Below are 14,353 nucleotides of genomic sequence, written 5' to 3'. Positions count from 1 at the left end.
AGGGCAGTTTTGTGTCTCCTTCCGAAGAAAGGAAACCTGCATGAGACCGCAAATTGGCGGCCTGTGTCACTCCTCAACACGGACTATAAAATATTGTCAAAAGCACTTGCAACCCGTCTAAAGGAAGTCATCTCTTTCTTGATTGGCACTGATCAATCATACTGTGTTCCAGAACGTTCCATATACGATAATATTTTTTTGGTGAGAGACTTGATCAGTCTCGGTCGAACTACATCTCCTGGTTTTGGTTTTTACTTTTAGATCAAAAAAAAGCTTTTGACAGTGCTAACCATTATTTTTTGTTTCATGTATTAAGGAGAACAGGGTTTGGGGAAAAAATTATTGCTAATGTTAAGTTATTGTACAAAAATGCATCTTGTCTGCTGAAGGTTAATAATAGCCTTTGTTACCCTTTCCCCTTTCAGCGAGACATCTGTCAGGGCTGTGCTCTACAATCAGGCATGCTCTACAATCGATCCGTTGAACCTTTATTCGTTTTACTTCGGAACTCGGTGTTAGGAGTCTATCACAAAACTCCAAAGTCGTTGTTTCAGCTTATGCTGATGATATTTGTGTTGCTATTGCAAATCAAAAAGATGTTTCTGAGGTCTCTCGTTGCCTTACCCAGTTTGAGCTTGCTTCTACTGCAAGGGTAAATTGGAAAAAAAGTATAGCTTTTTGGGTGGGCCCCAGATCGCCTTCCTCGTCCCTGCCTGTTTTACCAGGAGGAATACAGTGGAGTAGTGAGGGGTTTAAATATTTAGGCTTATTTCTAGGAATTGAAGCGTATGAACAAAAAAATTGGGAGAACTTCACAGAAAAAATTAAATTGAGACTGGCAAGGTGGAGAAGATTGTACCACTTCTCTCGCTTAAGACACGGGTGTCAATCATAAACAACCTGGTGGTTCCATTTATTTGGCATAGAGTTATCCCACTTGAACCTCCGAGATACTTGCTCACAGGCATTCAGAGGGTTCTGACTGATTTTTTTCTGGGGTGGCCACCATTGGCTGGGCCCAGACGTGGTCTGCAGACCCCGAAATGCGGGTTGTCAAAATCTGATGCATTTCCCAAGTCGGATAACGGCATTCTGAATTTCCACGATTAAGCACCTACTGTACAGTGAGTGTGTTCCTTGGCGACCTCTCACAAATGCCTGTTTGCAGAAAGTGGAAGGTCTGAAATATGACCGTGAACTTTTCCTCATCGACCTGCAACACGTTGACATGTCTCAGCTCCCCAGTTTTCATCAGAGCCTTTTGAATGCTTGGCAAGTCCTCGGAGTGCAACGTTTCGAGGTATCATACGATGCCCAAAAGTTTGTACATTAGCCATTAGTTCGGAATCCTTTATTCTCTAGAATTTCAACCTCCAGGTCGTTTATGCATTGTTTCACCAGTGTCGGAATAAACAGTGCGAGACCTGTTGCAGCCATCCTTGAATGCCTAGCTACCTGTAAGCTCACTTTCATTAACAACTGGTGTTCGTTCTGCTCGTATTGTGGAAAATGTCTTGAAAGCAGTAATTCAAACCTTTCAGAGACTAAACATCGGGTGGACTGGAGTGGATGAAGTGGTAGACTCGCGTCTCTATTTCCCTGAACTTCAAATTGCCTCAAAAAACAAGAGGGTGTGTTCTCCTCAAACTTAGAGGAAGTTGGTGTGTTTCACGTCATGGGGAAAACGGCTATCTACAACATATGTCTGGAAGCATGTATACCTGGTTTTACAAAACTGTTGAAAAATCGGTGGAATGAGACCTTACCTGCAGGAGCTTTTTTAACTCCAGTGTGAACAAAATGTATAGTTCTCCAATTCTTGGGCGAACTGGAGACCTGAATTGGAGACCAGCACATCAAGCCCTGGTCACACTGACATTACTCCATAAGTTTAATTCTTCTGTTATAATTTCTTGTCCTTTGTGTGATTTGATTGAAAATGTTGCCCACATTTTCATTGAATGTAAGAGATTGGTACCCCTCTTTCTCTTCCTTCAACAGCTTTTCTATAAATTTAATTTTGTTTTTTCCTTTCCAGTCTTTATTTATGGAATCGGGGGAATTATAAAAGTAAACTAGTCCTCTCGTTTTTGTCTTTTCTGTTGGGCATTGCTAAACTGGCAATTTATAAAACCAGGAAAGCAAAATTAAGGGGAAAAATGCAAATGTGCTTTTTTGCTTTAAACATTTAAGGTATGGTTTCGGCACGAGTAAAAATGGAGCAGGCTTATCTTTTGAGCCTGGATATTGTGGGTGATCAGTTGTACACCGATGATGTTTTGAGATTCTTTTCGTGATGGAATCTGTTTGTAAAAGTGTGAAGTACTTACACTTATTTTTTTCATATATGTATTATTCTGTGGTGGTTTTGACATGAACAGACACCCTTGTTGTTATTGCTTTTGTTGAATTTATTTTTGCTGTAAAATCGTTTGGATTTGTTTTTCTGGAGTGTGCTTTTTCTGGTGTGTTTTGATACTTTTATAATAAAAGCATACAAAAGTCTCTCACTCTCTTGAAAATCATTCCTAACTGGCAACTTGCTGTTTTTAAGAATGTCATAAAGGACACAAACAGCAGGTACGATTAACTTATGTAAAGTCTTAGATATGGTGGTGTAATAGACACTGCTTAAAACAGCAGTAAACACGGAATTAATTTGTTTATACGACTTTTACTATCTTCATATTATTTAAATTGAATTATGTACTCGAACAATGGAGAACACAAATGACCTTCATCATACTTCCAAAAGCCTCCAGCTTTGCAGTACTTGGACATGTTTTATGGGGTGGTGTAATGAGGGTGGCTTGGTGTATAAGACAACTTCAATAGCACGAAACTTCCAGATTATTTTTTAACGATCTTTCAATTCATTATTGTATTAAAATTAAAGTATATACTTGAACACGTCATGGGATATCATGCTTTATGAACCCTCTAGTTATGTTTGCTTTTATTTTTTGAAGCGAGGAGGGGAAATAGGATAATGTTGAGGAGGTAGAAGTAAAATATTTGGAAAGAAAGAAGCAAAACGATGAATACAGCAACAAAAGGGACACAGAATTTTCACATTTGCTATCTGAGGAGCGGCTGAAGTAGGCCTCGGACAACACATAAAGGAATTCGACAAATATAGCACGACAAGGCACAATTTAACATGGAGAATTGGACGGGATATAACAGTAACAGAGCAACGAAGATACAACAGAAAAACATGACAAATTTGGATTTGAAAACTTAGCTTTAACGAGTTGGAAAGGGCAGTGGCAGATTCAAACAACACGTGGAAAAATTCCCGAATCGGAAGTATTCGAGTCTGCTCTTAAGATTGTCTACTCTGAAGACGGTGTGTTCTTAAGACAATCTGATCTATCTGTTTTAAAGTGCTGTGATTTTAATGATTAGGAGAATAAGATTAGTGGTTAGATAATATAATAGACTGAGATAGCTGTGCTAATTGTTAAATGTAGATTTATTTTTGCATTGTGGTATGAGTCCTAAGTCTGAGGAATAAGTTAAGTGGCCTCTTATTAACCACTCGGATTGAGGGCTTTCAGGGGACCCCGTGAATAGGGGTGTGGTTTTATCGAAACCCCCTGTGGGTGGTCACAACTGTAGCAGTATCATTTTGCCCTTCTTGTAGTAATACAGGATGTAAATATGTTGGATCTCGGGTTTCCGGTACCGGTTGCAATCGGAAGTGACAAACGGGAGGGGAGGAGTTCACGGTGTGGTGAATATAGGATTGATACGTATTCCAAAGGCCTCGGACATCTTTTCCTTATGTGCTAAGCAAACAGTGAAGATATGCAAGACAGTTTTCATGGTTACTAGACGACCCGTGAACCCGTTGGGTTCCCCTTGTGACAGTGGTTGATAAAAAAAAATCATTTCAAAAAAAGAATAATAAAAAAATTGCTCCAGCGAAGTATACCGCTGAGGTTGTTTGCATTGATCAAATAATCCCGAAGAGTACTTGACTGAATCGAGAATTGATTTTTTAATAATTTTTTTCGTTGCCCAATTTCAACGAAACTTTATATTGCGCATCAATGTGAAAAAAAAAACGGAGAAAAGAAAGTCGAAGAAATTGTTGTACGTAATCTTCTGAACACAATTTTATTTTTTCATGAACACGGAAGTATTAGATCAAAATGGCGATGTTTATTTTATGCTTAAAAATAAATCGCTCTTTGTCTATCCTAAATGTTTGAGATTTTAAAATAAATCATTTCAAGAAAAAAAAAAAGAGATAGCTCCAGCGAAGTATACCGCTGAGGTTGTTTGCATTGATAAAATTCCCCCGTAGAGTACTTGCCTGAATCAGGAATTGATTTTTTAATAATTTTTTTTCGTTGCCCGATTTGAACGAAACTTGACACTGCACACTGCAGGAGAATGGTGAGTAAGGTGGGCTGAAAATTTTTGCGCTATCGTGTACCGTTTTGGCTGTATTTCGGGAACATACATACATCCACACATACAAGATGAGAGTTTTCGTAATATATTGTTGTGGTTGAGGAAATTCGCAAACCACCATTCAGGTCCTGTAGGTGAGATATCTCTGTAAGTACATGTGTAGTTAGCCCCAAACCCGTTGTTTAGAGGGAATAAATGTGATTCATTCGGGTTGCGACCCTTTGAGATAGCCGTTTTTCTGTTCTATCTTTTTCTGTTCACGTAAAGGGTTGGTAGTGGGCTAAATACTCCTGATAATTAATTAATCGAACCGTCGAGGCCGACGAATAACACCGCTCGGTTATCCCGATAGTACGGAACGGGTCGCTTAAGTGGCCCGTGTCCGAAGTCGACCTGCGGCGAGGTGCGATCGCCCGGTCTACCCTCCGCGTGGGTACTTGGGTAGGTCGAATTTGGCGAACAACCCTATCCCACGCGGGGGGCCGATTGGCACGATCGTGGTGAGGCCGAAAGGCCCACCCGTGACTTCCTGGCGTTAATCCGAGAGGGTCACGACAGAATTGTCCGTCCGGTGGGCGACGTGCCGCAATTCGAGTTACGTGGCCGCTCGCACGCCGGCGGGCGCGAATTCGCAACAATATATAGATAAAACGTGAAGCATTTAAATATTACATATCCTGTGGATATTTTGTTTGTGGACCTGAATGATCTCACGGTATATCAAAAATAGTAGGTAGTTGTCTGCTGGTGCCAAAGCTACTTCCCTGTCTGTCGACACAAATATATAGATGTTCAGTTAGATTTTGTTCATGGTGATAATGAAGCTCATACATCGAAGTTAGGTGAATTGAAGGATTAAATTATTGGCGATGTGGATAAAAGCACAGGCATGATGGGCTAAGTGGCCTCTCATCTTGAATAGTGTTTCCCCTTTTACTCCTGTAAATACACATTCTCCTGCAATAGACCAAATGGAGATATCTGTTTGGTGTTAGGGAAGTTTGTCAGATCGAAGTAATTTACATTGACACTTTTGTTGAATATTATTTTATTTGGACATGGAGAATGAAAAATATGTGTAATTAACATTATGTTAACAATGTGTAAAGTAAACACATATAATGATGACCTAGGCCCTAGATGTTTGCACTTTCACATCTAAGCTGTCTAGCCTGGGTTTGAATCCTGATGCAGATGTCATCGCAGGGTTTGAATAATGTCATCTCAGATGTTTAATGATTCATCAATGTGTGCTATCCATCGGATGGATGTTAAACTGGGTGTTCCGTTTCTTTTCTTTTTTTTGTTATAAACTTTCCACATTTAAAACTTGTATCCATTGAAATTATCAGAATTTTTTTTTTTGTATACATTGTCGAGGCTCGTATGAGAGCAAACACACAACTCACAGCAAGGGGGCATGAGACAAGAGGGGCGGGAGTGGAAGGGACAAAACAGTGGGGAACAGACACATTAGGTGAACTGTGGAAGGGAGAGGGATGGGGATGGGACGGGGAACATGGCGAAGAGATGATGGACATTACAGGGACTTTCAGGAAGGAAAGCAGGGAATTGAAGGAAGTGGGCTTGGATGGATTATCAGGGGTAGAAAAGATCGAGAATTTGGATGGGGGAAGATAAGAGGTGGTGGTGAACAGCTGTTTTGAAAGCCTGGAGGGAAGAATGGGAAAGAATAGAGTGAGGAAGTTTATTCCAAAGGCGGGAAAAAAGAGGAATGAAAGCGTGAAGATGAGCAGTGATTCGTGAATTTGGTAGTTTTACCAGAAGGGGGTTGTTGGCGGACCTTGAGCGCCCTGTGGAAATGTGGTGGGGACAAATCGCAGAGACAGCAGGGTGGGGGGGCAAGGCTGGAGAGGAGTCGGTAGAAGACAGAAAGGCCACCGACCAACCTGCAGTGATTGAGTGAGAGGCCCAAAGACTCAGCTTCATTGCGGGAGATGCCGATGATCTTAAATGCCCTGGTTTCGACAGCGTGAAGCCGAGAAAGGTGGGAGGCAGGAGCACCAGCCCAGAGGGGAGAGCAGTACTCCATCAGGCTACGGACAAAAGCTTTGTAAGTGGTCAGGATCTCAAGAGGGCCGAGGAAGGACTTTGCACGACGGAGGATTCCCAGTCGGCGACTGGCTTTGGAGGCGAGGTTGGAAATGTGACTTTCCCAGGAAAGGTCATGGCAGATAGTGAGACCCAGAAGCTTGAAAGAAAAGACTTCTTCCAGAGGATTTTTGAGAAAGTGGATGGGGGGGTTTTCTAAACGGTCCTTTCGAAGAGACATAGTGAGAGTGTGAGATTTGTCTGGATTGAAAGACATGTTCCACGTGTTGGACCAGTTTGTGATTTTATTGAGATCTGCAGTGAGCGAAGAAGCTGCTGCTTGCCGGTCTGTGGGATAACAGATGGTACGGTAGAGGGTGGAGTCGTCGGCAAAGAGAAATAGAGGATTTTCCAGAGAGTCGGAGAGATCATTGATTAAATTCTCAATAGAATTCTCAATAATGCAACATTATCACCACGTGTATTGGAATTAAACACTGCTTTTCAATTTTTTGGGTTTTTTCCATTAAACTGTCTAGTAAAAACCTCAGGGTTTCAACTCTGAGCAGTTAAAAAGTAGGCTACTCCTATTCTGTTGTGTTGTTAGCATGGTGCACTACTATATATCTTGCATCAGACCATGATATCCTCTGGATAGGATGTAAATATGGCTGTCTGGTCTGCATTTGAATTGTGGAAGTTAAAGATCGCATATTATCCGGAAAATACAACAGGCCATTGATTTCTGGTCTTCTGAGCCTAAGGAGGGATGAGGGTGGTGCTGGTGGTGCTGGTGGTGGTGGAGGTGAGGGAGTGGGAGATGGGTGGTGGGAATGCATGTTATGTTTAGATTTTTTTTCTTTTGTCCATGTATTCTTGTCTGTCTGTCTTTATAGTGTTTTTAGTCGTCTTAATCTTTTGTTGATAGATATGGCTTTCATTGACATCTTGGATGCTGCCTGCTATCCTGTCTGTCCCTGTTTGTGGTGAGGATATTGAGGTCATGGAGAGATTCACTTACCTTGGCAGTGATATTCATGTCTCTGCTGGCTGTGAACCAGAGGTCAATAAACGTCTGGGTTGTGCCTGTGGAGTCATGGAATCACTGTATCAGTACCTGTGCAGGAGGAAGAAAGTCCGAGTCTTCAGGTCCTTGGTGCTTCCAGTCCTGCTCTATGGATGTGAGACTTGTACTCTGACCAGAGATCTGAGATGCAGACTTCATTCCTTTGGTACCAGGTCTCTTTGGAGAATCCTTGGCTATCGCTGGTTGGACTTTGGGTCCAACGAGCGGTTGCTGAGAGAGACTCAAATGAGATTTGTTACCTGCATAGTCCGTGAACGTCAGCTCTGGCTGTATGGACATGTGGCTCATTTTCCTGACGCTGATCCTGCTCACCAGATTCTCTCAGCGAGGGACCCTCGTGAGTGGCGGATGCCAATGGACCGACCACGTTCCTCGTGGTTGCAGCAGGTTGATCGGCATCTCAAGGAGATGGGGATGGGCCAGGCATCTACCTTGGGGGATGGCCAGACGGACGCCCCTGGAGTACCGGCGGAAAGTAAATGCAGCGACGCACTGCTCTGGCGCATGCTTAACATCCCGGCGCATGCTCCATACCTGACATGACCTTAGTCTTTTGACCAGCCAATCATTCTGATCCTCCCTCCCTACAACCAACCAATCATTCCTGAGTAGAAGTAAAGCAGATGCAAGTTGTGGGCTAAATTAATTGTTTCATCTCAGATTAGCTTGCCACCAAGCCATTTATGAAACCATTAGATTCAGTCTGGGAGCTTATTGAAGCATGACCTGGTTTGAAGAAAAGGTGAAAAAGATGTCATTATAAACTAGGCTTTCCATGAGTCCTGGTACAAGAAGAGGTGCATGCCAAATTTCTGAAAATGCTCGAGGTGAAGTGAAGTTCATGTAACAATACTGATGTAACCCTAGTTGGGACTTCCAGAAGGTACCAGAAAATTCTGGCCCCATCTATATATACAGCACCATTGGTTGCATCAGGAGGTGGAGGAAGATATAAAGTAGCTGGCATGCCACTGGTAGAGTTGTTCTTCATTCTTTCCTTTCCTTTAAGTTTTAACATTCTCGGGTTTACATCACAGTGGTAAAAGCTTGAGGACTGCTGCTGCTGCTTGGTGCTGAGCTGGAGGTAGGTTATCACTGTCCAAGCAGTGGTCATGTGCAAGGATAGGTATACCCTTATGGCCTTCGGTGAATGTTCTCTGCTTTAATTCTGCTCCCGTCTATCACTGCTAATGTGGTGCAGCCTGCGAGAGTGCAACTGTCTCGGAGTGTTTCTTGCTTTTCAATTCTGCTTGCTTTCAAAAGTTTCACAAAAAAATAAAGATCTGTTAAATTCATCATGTTCCTGCTTTTCCTCGAGAACATCATGTTCCTCGAGAACCTGTTTCAAAAGCAAAGAGTACACGCATAACGACTTAGTTTTACTCTGTATGTATCTGTCATATGTAAAGGTTTTTGGGGGATTCATGATCACCTCTCTTAAGGTTAATAAAGGAAATTTCCGCACACAGTAGGGTCACATGACAAACACTGTAAAATGATGGTGGCAACATATGTTTGTTAAATGACAATTCGTTTTTAAACCGGGTATATTATATACATGCTCAAGTTTGAGAATTCACAATCTGATTGAAGCACGAGCTATTTGCTCAAATCGTTGCTCTTCACCATGATTGAAATTTGAAGGTTACAATGGAAGATAAACTTTTATTTTATACAATGAGTATGCCCCTGATTTTTCCTGACTCGTGCACACCTGGGTTAAAGGGCCGAGTTGGTGTTGCAGCCCAAGCGGGTGTACTTGGTTCTCACCATCATAAGAAAGCAAAATCACTTTGCTGTTGTTGCGGTGATGACGAGTTGGTTCATTGGGCCATACGGCTGTGATGAAAGCTCCCCAAACTTGTGAAACTGGCACTGCCTGTAAATGTTAGACATGTCGATGGTAAGTTAATGATAAGAGGAATTTATACATAGCCAATGAGTATATCGATAGATTAACATCAGTGGATGTGGCACATTCAACGTTTCCAAATCTCACGATGGGCCAAATGGTGCACAGGAGTCACTTTCAAATTTCCTTATAAAATTACCTTTGAAGCATTTTTTTTTTCTACAAGAGCAAGACGTTGGTTGTGGTACATATAGGAGATTCCATGAGAGATCGGCATGATCCTGTTAATTTAACATCAGGAGTATGACAGCAGACGATGCCATAAACTATCGAACCATTCATTAACAGTGTAATATATTACCCAAACACAAGAGGACCTCAACAAGTTGGCTGCATCAACACTGTAAAATGTTGGTGGCGAACTATGTTTGTTAACTGACAATTCGTCACTGTAAAATGTTGGATAGGGATGACCTGAGTGGTGGTGCACTGTCTGCTTGAAGTCCTCGAGGGACGAGTGAGACAGAACAGCCTCTGGAAAGCAGTTCCATAGATGGGAGAAGTGAGGAATAAAAGATTTTGGATGTGCAGTCAGCTTGGATTTTGGAAGTTTAACCAAGAGTGGGTTACTGGCAGAATGTGCACATCTTCGAGTTGATGTGGAAGGTTGGAGAACTGGGAGAGTGGATGGAGAACTGTTTCAGAATAGATGGTGGGAAACAGACGAATGAACTGCCTGTGTTGTGAAGCCAATAGACCTTGTGTTTTTGCCTCGTTATGGGAGATTCCAATAATTTTGATTGCTTCATATTCCACAGAATCCAGGAGAGACAGATATGATGTTAGAGTTCCAGCCCATACTGCAAAGCAGCACTCCATTGGGCTTCAGCTACAGACAAAGGCCTTGTTGACATTTAGTATCTCTGATTTTCCAAGTAAAGAGTTGGTTCGACAAAGGATGCCCAATCTCTGGCTGGCTTAGTCTGTACCGCTGATGCAATGCCCTCTGTCGGTTTGAGCATGAATTCGTAATTTGGCCAGGGCACCCGCAATAGGTCACCTACTCTTCACAAAGGACACCATGGGATCTTTAACGTTCACCAACGAATGCTGTCAGACAGGACGACCGCCAACCTTTCTATGTGGTTACTCCAGGACAGGTCATGGCTCATGGTGAGGCTTATAAGCTCAAGAGACTGAAGCTTTTCCAGTGGATGACCAAGGAAATAGAAAGGTGTGTTTCTTTAATGATCATTCCTAACTGATCGGGTGAGACTGTGGAATTTTCCAAGATTTTAGTACGTGTTCCATTTCCCAAATTTTAAAGCATGGGTCCATTTAAAAGCTGTTGCGAAAGTGTTTCTCTCAGGTTCAAATCACAAACACCTAATTGTTTACTGTGCAGATTCACAAAGGATGCAGACATTCCTCTGTTGTTTTTTTTGTTATCAGCAACATAATTTTAAATTGGTTTGTGTGATGTTATTTTGTAAACAATGCGTCTGAAATAGAAACCCTTTCTTTTGAAAAGCATGAATTATAAACAATGGGAAGCCAATGCAGTCCCAGGAGACAGAAATGTCATTTTCAGATTGTCAACAGAAATCCAACTGGCTCATTAATGACCTTCAAATAAGCTAAATCTGCCATTCCGACACTGACATTGGTTAATGCTTTGTGTTTGACTCTCAAATGTCATCTCAAATTATCTAGTAAGCATTGATTGCAAATAAATAACCTGCCCACGCAGATATGAAATAGGGAAAATGATTTGTGATCCCTCACAGCAATGAGAAAGCATGCATGATGACAACAGAATGCCAATCATCCTCAACTGGTTTCCAGTCAGATTTCTGACTTTAAATTGAGAAGAGTGAAAGACAAACGTGTGCACAATACATATTCCATACGTGCAATTGTAAATGTTCGCAAAAATGCCCGTTGTTGAGAAGATCCACATTCAAAAATGAAGGTACCAATTACTCGTAGAGCTGTGCAGCACGCAAGGCTCAGTCTGATATTACATTTCATTCACCAAATGGTCTACATGTTGGAATTACCGAACCGAGTGGGCCCGGATGGTCAAAAGGTCAAACCTGAGCCTGCATGCTGGGTGAGTGATGCCTTCGCTTTTGAATTGTAAATGTCGTATCTCACTGCAATCTTGTCCAAACTTTCCATGGAGACGCAATCCAGATCTCTCTCCGAGAGAGAATTGATTTAGGTGATAAATTTTTGTGTATGGAAGGCTCACAAATTTTGGGGAGTTGCTTCATGTCGTGCTGGGTCTTTGTGAGTCGACGATAAGGGAAGCGTACAAGGTACAGAAGAGGAAGAAAGCAGATGTTTTTGTCAGCGATTAAACTATTAAATATGTCGATTCTTCATTCTGCAGCAAGGTTCGGATACATATCATTTTGTGTTGTTTCGAACGAGCAGGTGTGAGGGATATTGAAGGAAGCTTGGGTGACATTGTCCCTTGTCATGCGAGGAAGACGTTGGTTGTGGTAATGTTGGAGCAAATGATATAGCGAAAGTTAACTTGTCGGATTTGAAAAATTGGTTCAGGATGTTTTATCTGGCATTCTTCGGAGGATATAAAAGGTTGCAAAATTTATGAGTAGAGCGATAGATGTCAACCTACGGTTGGACAATTGATTCAGGCAGCAAGGTTTTAGGTTTAGGAAGCGATGGGAACCTTTCCACCGTCAGTTGGAGAGTTTTCAGATTGATGGCAATGTTTGCAATGGGGGAATTGATGAGGGAATTACAGCCTTTTTAGGCAAGAGGGGATTAGAGTGGTTATAAAGGAAGGAACTGTGACTGTTGGTGTGATTGTTAAGTCCAGGCAGCAAAAACAATAATTACAGGAAGGGAGAAGTCAAAAACATTCTGTACCAATGCCAGGAGTTTAAGCAATAAAATGAAAGAGTTTGAAGCTAAAGTAGAGAGCGAGGAGGATGATATAGTTGCGGTAAATGAGACGTAGTTTAATGAAGAAACAGATTGGAGGACAGCACTTGAAGGCATGTATAGTTATGACGGAAAACAAAAAATTGGAGGTGCAGCAATTGGAGTAAAAGACTATTGTATCGAGAAAAAGGGATGACATTGAGGAAGGAATTAATGTACTGGATTATGTCTGGATAAAAAAAAAACATCATATACATGGTCGAGGCTCATGGAGGAGTGAGGGCACCATGGAATGGAACAAAATGGAAAGGGGGAAACACCAACAGCAGAGTAGAAATGAGAGTGAGATCAAGGGGAGGGGGGGGGGAGAACGTATGGGGTGAACAAGCTCTACGCAGGCTGAAACACCGCAAGAAGACGAAGGGGCCAGAAAATGGGGATGAAAAAGGAAAGGCAAAACACAACTGAAAACTAACAAACAAAATAGGTGAGGGATTTTGAGAAGGGGCATGGGGGGGGGGGGCAACAATAACCTGGAAAAGTGGAGTGCTCAGGAATGGGACCATTTGGGGCAGAATAGAACGTGAGTATGGGTGGGAGATGACCTGAAGTAGTGGTGTTGTTCCTTCGTATGTAGTACAAGGCTGTGGGGTAGCATCATTGGCTGAGGGCATGGCTGTGCCACTGATGCAATGACCTTTGCTGGTTAGGGCAGGAATTTGTAATTTGTTCATGGTGCCAGCGATACTTTGCCTACTCTTCACAAAGGACACCATGGGATCTTTAACGTCCACCAATGAATGATGATAGATTGCACGCCCACTTAAACGTCCATCCGAGGGATGGCGTACACATTGATGAATCACCCTGCCTGTGAAACACCAGGATGACAGTTTATAGTTGGGCTTGGATTCAAACACAGGCTTGACAGCTTGGAGGTGAGTGTGGAAGTAGTGGTGAATAGCTCTCTTGAAGCCGTGGAGGAAGGAGTGGGACTGAACAGACTGGGAAGTTGATTCCATTAGCAATAGAAAAGAGGAAGAAATGAGTGTAGGTGAGCAGTGATCCTGGATTTTGGGAGTTTAATGAGAACATTGTTACGAGTAAACAGTCTCTGTCCTGCAGAAACCGAGGGTAGCAGGGTTTGTGGGGGGGGGGGGGGAGGGGGAGAGCACATAAAGAGCAGAGACCATAAATGAAGCAGTAGGAGACAGAGAAACTGCTAACCTCTGAGGCATGGGAAAGTGATAAGCCCATGTACTGAGCTTCATCGCAGGAGATTCCAATGATTTTGAAGGGTTTGCTTTACACGGCGTCAAGCTGAACATGGTGTGAGGCAGGGGTGCTAGCCCAGACACCGGAGAGCAGTACTCCATCAGGCTGTGGATGATGGCCTTGTTGGTGGATAGGAATTCAGGTGTGCCAAGGAAGGACTTTGTATGACGGATGATGCCCAGTCGACAACTGGCTTTGGAGGCCAACTTTGAAATGTGGTTTGCCCAAGAAATATCATGACTGATAGACTCAGGAGTCTGAATGACAGAACTTCCTCAAGAGGATTGTTAAGTAGGTTGATGCGGGTGAGGGGGGGGGGCAGGGTTGCCAGATGGTCTTTTCAGAGAGAGAGACAGAGACAGAGAGACAGAGACAGAGACAGAGACAGAGACAGACAGATTTGTCACAATTGAAAGACATTTTCCAAGTGTTTGATCAACTTTTGATTTTGTATAAAGGTTTGAAGATGGGGAAGAGGCTCCAGCCTTCCTGTCTGTAGGTTTAGGGATGTCACAGCAGACTGTGGAGTCATCAGCAAATAGATAAAGGGGATTTTCTAGAGTCAGAGAGATAGATGAAGATCAGAAATAGGACTGGGCCCAGAACACTGCCTTGGGGCACTCCAACCTTTTCAAGAAGAGGAGATTGAAGGATTCTGTTGAGTCACAAATTGTCTACAAGAGTAGAGGAAGTCAATAAGCCATGTGTGGTGTTGACCCTGGATGCCGTAGGGCGTAGGCAGAGAGTTTGGA

The sequence above is a fragment of the Eptatretus burgeri genome, chromosome 4 (genome assembly GCF_056783735.1).
Source record: "Eptatretus burgeri isolate ZD-2024b chromosome 4, Ebu_testis_v1, whole genome shotgun sequence".
NCBI lineage: Eukaryota > Metazoa > Chordata > Myxini > Myxiniformes > Myxinidae > Eptatretus > Eptatretus burgeri.
The sequence above is the reverse complement of the archived record's forward strand: the minus strand, read 5'-3'. Positions refer to the sequence as shown.